Source organism: Phyllobates terribilis, unplaced genomic scaffold (genome assembly GCF_046119375.1).
Source record: "Phyllobates terribilis strain yellow unplaced genomic scaffold, ASM4611937v1 Scaffold_12__6_contigs__length_324123572, whole genome shotgun sequence".
NCBI lineage: Eukaryota > Metazoa > Chordata > Amphibia > Anura > Dendrobatidae > Phyllobates > Phyllobates terribilis.
Window position 1 is genome coordinate 177,179,318 of NW_027362772.1, and position 8,607 is coordinate 177,187,924.

At 40.9% G+C, this 8,607-nt stretch overlaps 1 non-coding gene across 1 annotated transcript; it reads right to left on the minus strand.

Annotated features, from left to right (window-relative positions):
• Positions 1-5,676: 5,676 nt before the first annotated feature.
• Positions 5,677-5,749, minus strand: TRNAV-GAC (transfer RNA valine (anticodon GAC)). The gene has a single exon. It is a non-coding gene; the product is annotated as a tRNA-Val (tRNA).
• Between the last annotated feature and the right edge of the window lie 2,858 nt (positions 5,750-8,607).

Below are 8,607 nucleotides of genomic sequence, written 5' to 3' on the forward strand. Positions count from 1 at the left end.
GTTCATAGAACATACGGATGTTTGACGAAACGAACTCGAACAATACGGGGGTGGCTCAACACTAGTAAACAGCTCTGCAGATTCAACCATCTGATCTACCCCAAACTCAGACGGGCAGCTGGAGACTTGGGAGCTGTGAGGAAGCAAGTGCGATTGGGGTGACAACTCTGAGGACTGAAGTATTTGAGATGTTGAAGTTGAGGTGGAGGAGAGCCCACTTAAAGGAGCGCTTGATAGCCGTTGAAGCACCTGCTGTTTTTGTGCCTCATCTGGAATTTGTAGCGATTGGCGTGGCCGTAAGAAAGGGATCGTATCACATTGTCCTCTAAAAGAAGTAGACATCTTAGTTTGGCTGGAAGACCGTATTTCTTCTGCAGATGTTACTGTTGCTTTAACACCTACCCCACGGACACAAACTTTTTTTCCCTTCCCAAAACGCCTATTCCCCTTTCCACCAGCAGCAGGCCTTTTTCCACTCATTTTGGTGGTTAACTAATTGACAACTCTGGAGTTGTTTGCACAAAAAACGATGGATGGGAACCGAGCAGAGCTGAGTGGCCAAACTCTGGTATTAGCCCAAAAGGATTGGCTGGGTTAGGTGCAGTAAAACAATTTTATTACATACAATTGTGGTGGTGTTTAGTATAGATGGACTAATAGAATAAGTCCCACACACTGATACAAGCCCAAAATTATTTTCCGAGCTAGATGCAGCTAAAAATTATTTCTAATTTGCAAGCTGGTGGAGCTTAGTATAGATAGACTGATAGAATAAGTCCCACACACTGCTACAAGCCCCAAATTATTTTCCGAGCTAGATGCAGATAAAAATTATTTCTAATTTGCAAGCTGGTGGAGGTTAGTATAGATGGACTAATAGAATAAGTCCCACACACTGCTACAGGCCCAAAATTATTTTCAGAGCTAGATGCAGATAAAAATTATTTCTAAATTGCAAGCTGGTGGAGCTTAGTATAGATGGACTAATACCATAAGTCCCACACACTGCTACAGGCCCAAAATTATTTTCCGAGCTAGATGCAGATAAAAATTATTTCTAATTTGCAAGCTGGTGGAGCTTAGTATAGATGTACGAATACAATAAGTCCCACACACTGCTACAGGCCCAAAATTATTTTCCGAACTAGATGCAGATAAAAATTATTTCTAATTTGCAAGCTGGTGGAACATAGTATAGATGGACTAATACAATAAGTCCCACACACTGCTACAGGCCCAAAATTATTCTCCGAGCAAGATGCAGATAAAAATTATTTCTAATTTGCAAGCTGGTGGAGCTTAGTACAGATGGCCTAATAGTATGATGCTATGCCCAAAGGTTTTACTTGGCTAGGTGCAGTAAAAAAAATTGTATTCTATACACAGGTGGTGTAGCTTTCAACACAGATACGCTACTCCACAGACTAACACACACTGCAAGAGGCCAAAAAGGATTTGCTTAGCTAGATTTAGCCAAATGCTGTGAAAACACTAGCACAGCACTTGCACAGACCTGCCTGGCAAAATGTCGTAGGAAATGCTGTAACCTAGTCCTTAAAAGGACTGCAATTAAAACTAGTCCCTACTCCCAAGCTGTCTATTTAAGAGCACAGACCTGCCTGTTAAAAGTCGTAGGAAATGCTGTAACCTAGTCCTCAAAAGGACTGTAATCACAACTATTGCCTACTCCCAAGCTATCTGTATATTTCTGAGAAAATTGGATTGAAATTAACACTGAAAGTATAGCGCACACAGCAACAGCCGTGCCGTCTAACATGCAGCTGCAGCAGTGAGAAAATGGTGACGACGGGGAAAATGGCTGGGTCTTATAGGGCAAGGACATGTGACATACACAGCCAATGACACATGCCCTTGCTTGCGTGAAAAAAAGCAGTTCGCTCTGTGTGTGCGCTGCTGATAGGCTGACAGATTGCACCGCCCCACTGTAAATGTGGGAAAGAGAAAAAAAAATGGAAATCTTCAATATTTTTGCAGAGATCCATCCCCTGCCCCTCCCCCCGCCCCGCTGTACACTCAAACTACATATTAACATTGATTATCAGCATTACAGTGAAAAAATCCAGTTATGATTTTGGTGCACGAACAGTTACCGAACATTACCTCGAAAAGCCGAATTTTTTCAAATCGTTCGTGTTCGCCGAATGGATCGAAAACCGCTCAAAACAGCTCAAATTTGAGATTGGCGAACAGTTCGATTCGAACACCGCTCATCTCTAATCCTGACTTCTTCTGGCTTTTGTAATTTAACTCTTTCTAAGCCAAGCAGTAGAAAGATGAGCATTACTTGTGATGAAAGGAAATATACCATGATTTCTTTTATTTTAATATTGATTCGTAACCTATTAGTTACAGCCAATTTTGAGCTTCATGACCAAGCACCGTTTTTTAAATCTGACATGTATCACTTTATGTGGCAATAACACTGGAATGCTTAACATATCCCCGTGATTCTGATAGTGTAATTTTGTAACACATTGTACTTTATATTAATGGTAAATTTAGGTCAATATATATTTAGTTTTTCTTGTGAAAATATATAAAGTTGCACAATTTCATTGAAATGCGGTGATGCCCCATATGTCATCAGAAACTACTGTTTGGTCACACAGCAGGGCTTTGAAAGTGAGAGCGCTATTTGGGTTTTGGGAACGCAGATGTTGCAAGAATATTTTGCGGATGACATTTGCGGAGTTCCAAAAGTACCAAAACACCAGAAACCCCTCCAAAGTGATCCCATTTTATAAATTACTCCTCAAAATGCATTCATCAACACCGGCAATTACTATTTTTGTCCAACAGGTGTTTTCACTCTGCAACATCCAGAATTGCAAATAAGCCAGTTTAGTGCCCAGCTTGCGCTTATGGAGACAAGCAACCCAAACATTTTTAGTGGGCTCTCCGCGCTAGAGAAATGCCAAATGTGTGGATTCTTTGTCTTACCATTAACGTGGAAACCCCCTATTTTTAGAATGAAAGATGACGGTCCTGAGTTGGGGCTTGTGTTTTTTGCCTTCCTAACTTTTTCCTCAAACAGCTTTGCTCCTGGCATATTTTTGAAGCATATTTGTCTCAGTAATGCCTCAGCGATACATGGTCAAACATATATGGCTGAAATCATTCAGCTAGTGTCTGATACATGCTGCCCGCATTAGCTATCAGTTTTCCTTTAAATTCTCATACAGCTAAGTCAAACTAAATTAAAACAAAGTGATGATGTCCAGAATGAAGGAAAAATTACAAAAAATATTATTTTCCTCAAAAGTTAAAAGTGTTCAGTTCTCAAGTTTCTATCATTTTATTTCCTGTAGATAGTTATAATGATTAGGACTTTTGCATTCTCTGAAAACAGTCAGTCCATATGCTTTGTTTATTTTCTGCTTAAAATTTATTGGGTGAAGAAAAAGACTTTTGCCAAAACCCGGGACCTTTAGATCTTCAGTCTAACGCTCTCCCAACTGAGCTATTTCGGCTGTACACATCTAGTTTCAGGAATGTTCAACACACTGTAAATGTCACAACTGGATGTTTTTATTTTTACTTTGACTGTTTTTTGCAAGATTATCTATATTTGAAAGTCCCGCTATTTTGCAGTACATATTTAAGAACTTTCATTAACTCTTTGTGAATGAATAGAAAAAAACAGCAATTTTGCATTTTTTTTTAACATTTTCAATTTCACTCCATTCGCCAGGGTAATTCTGACTGTGTCTCTGTAGGACAGGTGATGATTGAGCATAAAACACAATTTATAAGCATAATGTTGCATCAAGCTTTATTTTTTCTTAGGGGCAAACAATTGGAGTGAAGAAAGGAGATGCAAATTTAGAGAAAATATTCTACTGATTGTTAATGTTGAAAGTGAAAACATTTGTCCCAAAATGTGGTGAAACTTTGATGTCAGTATCACATGCGCATTTCAGACTTGTTAAACTATGTTCATCTGCTCTTTTAGCTTTTGTTTATTAAGTATATTTATAGTCTATTGATGCCTGAGGGAGAAAAATCTGAAATTAGACTTACTGGTAATTCGGTTTCTAGGAATCTTCCACGACAGCACCTTAGGAGGTTCACTCTCTGCCCTAATAGGGACAGAGAACACATAGAGATGAAATAGTCCCTCCCATTTTCCTATACACAGTATTTTTCTGGTGCCAAAACAACAACTAACATATGCACAAAGAAACTATTTGATGTTCCCAGAGGTCTTTTGTGAAAGCACAAATTCAGGACATTTAAGATTTGCCTCAAGGACCCCCAGGAATATGTTGAGAATTGGTTTTGCTAAGCCCCATCACTTTTAGTTTTCGATTTGAGATTGCCACCAATAGAGCGGACCCCCAACTAATCAGTAACAGGAGTGAAGCTGTACAATTTCTTGAAAGAAAATGTCAATGTCAGAAGTGGGACTCGAACCCACGCCTCCAGGAGAGACTGCAACCTGAACACCGGTAGACCGCTCGGCCATCCTGACTTCATCTGGCTTTTGTAATTTAACTCTTTCTAAGCTAAGCAGTAGAAAGATGAGCATTACTTGTGATGAAAGGAAATATACCATGATTTCTTTTATTTCAATATTGATTTGTAACCTATTAGTTACAGCCAATTTTGAGCTTCATGACCAAGCACCGTTTTTTAAATCTGACATGTATCACTTTATGTGGCAATAACACTGGAATGCTTAACATATCCCCGTGATTCTGATAGTGTTATTTTGTAACACATTGTACTTTATATTAATGGTAAATTTAGGTCAATATATATTTAGTTTTTCTTGTGAAAATATCTAAAGTTGCACAATTTCATTGAAATGCGGTGATGCCCAATATGTCTTCAGAAACTACTGTTTGGTCACAGAGCAGGGCTTTGAAAGTAAGAGCACTATTTGGGTTTTGAGAATGCAGTTTTTGCAAGAATATTTTGAGGGTGACATTTGCGGAGTTCCAAAAGTACCAAAACAGCAGAAACCCCTCCAAAGTGATCCCATTTTATAAATTACTCCTCACAATGAATTCATCAACACCGGCAATTACTATTTTTCTCCAACAGGTGTTTTCACTCTGCAACATCCAGAATTGCAAATAAGCCAGTTTAGTGCCCAGCTTGAGCTTATGGAGACAAGCAACCCAAACATTTTAAGTGGGCTCTCCTCGCTAGAGAAATGCCAAATATGTGGATTCTTTGTCTTACCATTAACGTGGAAACCCCTATTTTTAGAATGAAAGATGACGGTCTTGAGTTGGGGCTTGTGTTTTTTGCCTTCCTGGCTTTTTCCCCAAACAGCTTTGTTCCTGGCATATTTTTGAAGCGTATTTGTCTCAGCAATGCCACAGCGATTCATAGTCAAACATAAATGGCTGAAATCATTCAGCTAGTGTCTGATACATGCTGCCCGTATTAGCTATCAGGTTTCCTTTAAATCCTCATACAGCTAAGTCAAACTAAAATAAAACAAAGTGACGACGTCCAGAATGAAGGAAAAATTACAAAATATATTATTTTCCTCAAAAGATAAAAGTGTTCAGTTCTCAAGTTTCTATCATTTTATTTCCTGTAGATAGTTATAATGATTAGGATTTTTACATTCTCTGTAAACAGTCAGTCCATATGCTTTGCTTATTTTCTGCTAAAAATTTAATGGGTGAAGAAAAAGACTTTTGCCAAAACAAAGGATTGAACCCAGGACCTTTAGATCGTCAGTCTAACGCTCTCCCAACTGAGCTATTTCGGCAGGACACATTTAGATTCAGGAATGTTCAACACACTGTAGATGTCACAACTGGATGTATTTACTTTTACTTTGACTTGTTGTTGCAAAATGATCTATATTTGAAAGTCCCGCTATTTTGCGTACATATTTAAGAACTTACATTAACTCTTTGTGAATGAATAAAAAAAAACAGCAATTCTGCATTTTTTTTTAACATTTTCAATTTTACTCCATTCGCCAGGGTAATTCTGACTGTGTCTCTGTAGGACAAGTGATGATTGAGCATAAAACACAATTTGTAAGCATAATGTTTCATCAAGCTTTATTTTTTCTTAGGTGCAAACAATTGGAGTGAAGAAAGACTTACTGGTAATTCGGTTTCTAGGGATCTTCAACGTCAGCACCTTAGGACGTTCACTCTCTGCCGTAATAGGGACAGAGAACACATAGAGATGAAATAGTCCCTCCAATTTTCCTATCCACAGTATTTTTCTGGTGCCAAAACAACAACTAACATATGCACAAAGAAATTATTTGATGTTCCCAGAGGTCTTTTGTGAAAGCAAAAAAAATGAAGGGTATTTAAGATTTGCCTCAAGGACCCCCGGGAATACTGCCAAAGTGCTAACATTGAGAATTGGTTTTGCTAAGCCCCATCACTTTTAGTTTTCGGTTTGAGATTGCCTCCAATAGAGCGGACCCACAACCAATCAGTAACAGGAGTGAAGCTGCACAAAGAAAGAAAATGCTAATGTCAGAAGTGGGATTCAAACCCACGCCTCCGCAGTGCATTAGACTGCTCGGCCATCCTGACTTCTAGCTTTTGTAATTTAACTCTTTCTATGCTAAGCAGTAGAAAGATGAGCATTACTTGTTATGAAAGGAAATATACCATGATTTCTTTTATTTTAATATTGATTCGTAACCTATTAGTTACAGCCAATTTTGAGCTTCATGACTAGTGTTGAGCCACCCCCGTAGTGTTCGAGTTTGGTTCGGTTCGTCGAACACCCGTATATTCGACGAACTGTACGACGAACTGTTCGACTGTTGAACAACTTCGAACACCGTTAAAACCAATGGCAGGCAAACAAAAACACATAGGAACACATAGAAAACACATAGAAAACACTTCAAAGGTGTCCAAAAGCTGAAAACTGCTCAGAAGACAAAACTAACACATGGAAAAGTGACAAGTACATATAGTCATGCGAAAAGAAAAGAGGTGGAGGAGTAAAAGGAGGGGGTGACACAGATATAGGCAAATCATGCCCTTCTAAAATCATGAAAGACTGGAGTAAAAATCTAAAATCAGCCTACCAACATCCAGACGTCGTGACAAGAAAATTAAAAAAAGAAATATCTTTAGGTAGAATAGCGGTTCCATTCAGAACACTTTCCTTACAAGACATAGTGGTATCCCCATTGGGAGTAGTGCCAAAAACGGAACCCAATACATTCGGACTAATCCACCATTTGTCATATCCAAGGGGCAGGTCAGTAAACGACAACATCGACGTGGAACCAAGTACAGTAGTATATACTGTACATCCTTTGACAAGCCAATCAGGTGGATCAAGAAGTTGGGAAGGGTCACCCTAATGGCCAAAACAGACATTGATGCGGCGTTCCGGTGACTTACTACCTGTGCCTCCGAATAGTGTCCACCTATTGGGCTGTTTCTGGGAAGGAGCATACTATATAGATCGCTGTTTGCCTATGGGGTGCTCCAGATCCTGCTCACAATTTGAGGCATTTAGTTGCTTCCTCGAATGGGTTGTAATGGATGTTTCTAAGGGGGCACATATTATCCATTACCTCGACAACTTCTTATGCCTGGGCCGAAAAGATTCGCCACAGTGTGAATACACGCGGTAGTCCACCTGTGAGAAGGAGAGAGCTGGAGGGAGAGCGGACACAACAGAGCTGAGGGGTTAGATGGAGAACAGAAGAAGGAAAGAGGGCGAGGGAGGTAAGGGAGTACAGTGGAAGGCCGACCTGAGCTCTCCCACATTCCTGCTGGGTGGGGAACAGCCCTGGGAAGAAAAGCCGCTTGCGCATCCCTTTGAGGTTACGGGCGCGAGCGTGCAGAGGGACTACGCTGGAGTGCAAAGCCGACCCGGCCAGTCCGTTCCTGCCCGTGCGACCTCCGTGTCGCCGGGTTTGTGCCAGAGCCGCGGTGGACCCTGATGGCCAGCCCCCCTCTCCCAATACTGGTGCCTGTCCACTGGTGGGTCGAGCCCCCCGCGGTGGGGGGGAGGAACATCTGCAGAAGAAAGACCATCTTCCAACCAAACTAAGATGCCTACTTCTTTTCGTGGACAATGTGATACGATCCCTTTCTTACAGACACGCCCATCGCTACAAATTCCAGATGAGGCACAAAAACAGCAGGTGCTTCAACGGATATCAAGTGCTCCTTCAAGTGGGCTCTCCTGCACCTCAACTTCAACATCACAAATACTCCAGTCCTCAGAGGTGTCACCCCAATCGCACTTGCTTCCTCACAGCTCCCAAGTCTCCAGCTGCCCGTCTGAGTATGGGGTAACACAGATGGTTGAGTCTGCACAGCTGTTTACTCATACTATAGCCTGGGAAACGGAGGTCTGCTCCAGAACTTCTGTTAATCCAGACGAGGAAACGATCTGCACTAATGCCCAGAAACTTTATGGGTCGGATCCAGGACCAGATGAAGAAGGTTCTGAGCATAATGTAGACCCTCGTTCCCAAACTGTAACTCCTGTTGGTGGAGACAATGATGAAGACGATGATGAGACTCAAATACCCGATTGGAGCGACAACTTGACTTTTCCGTCAGGGCAGGAAGAGGTTGGCTCTGAGGAAGACGGGTGTGAGAACACACAGGGTGATGATGATGA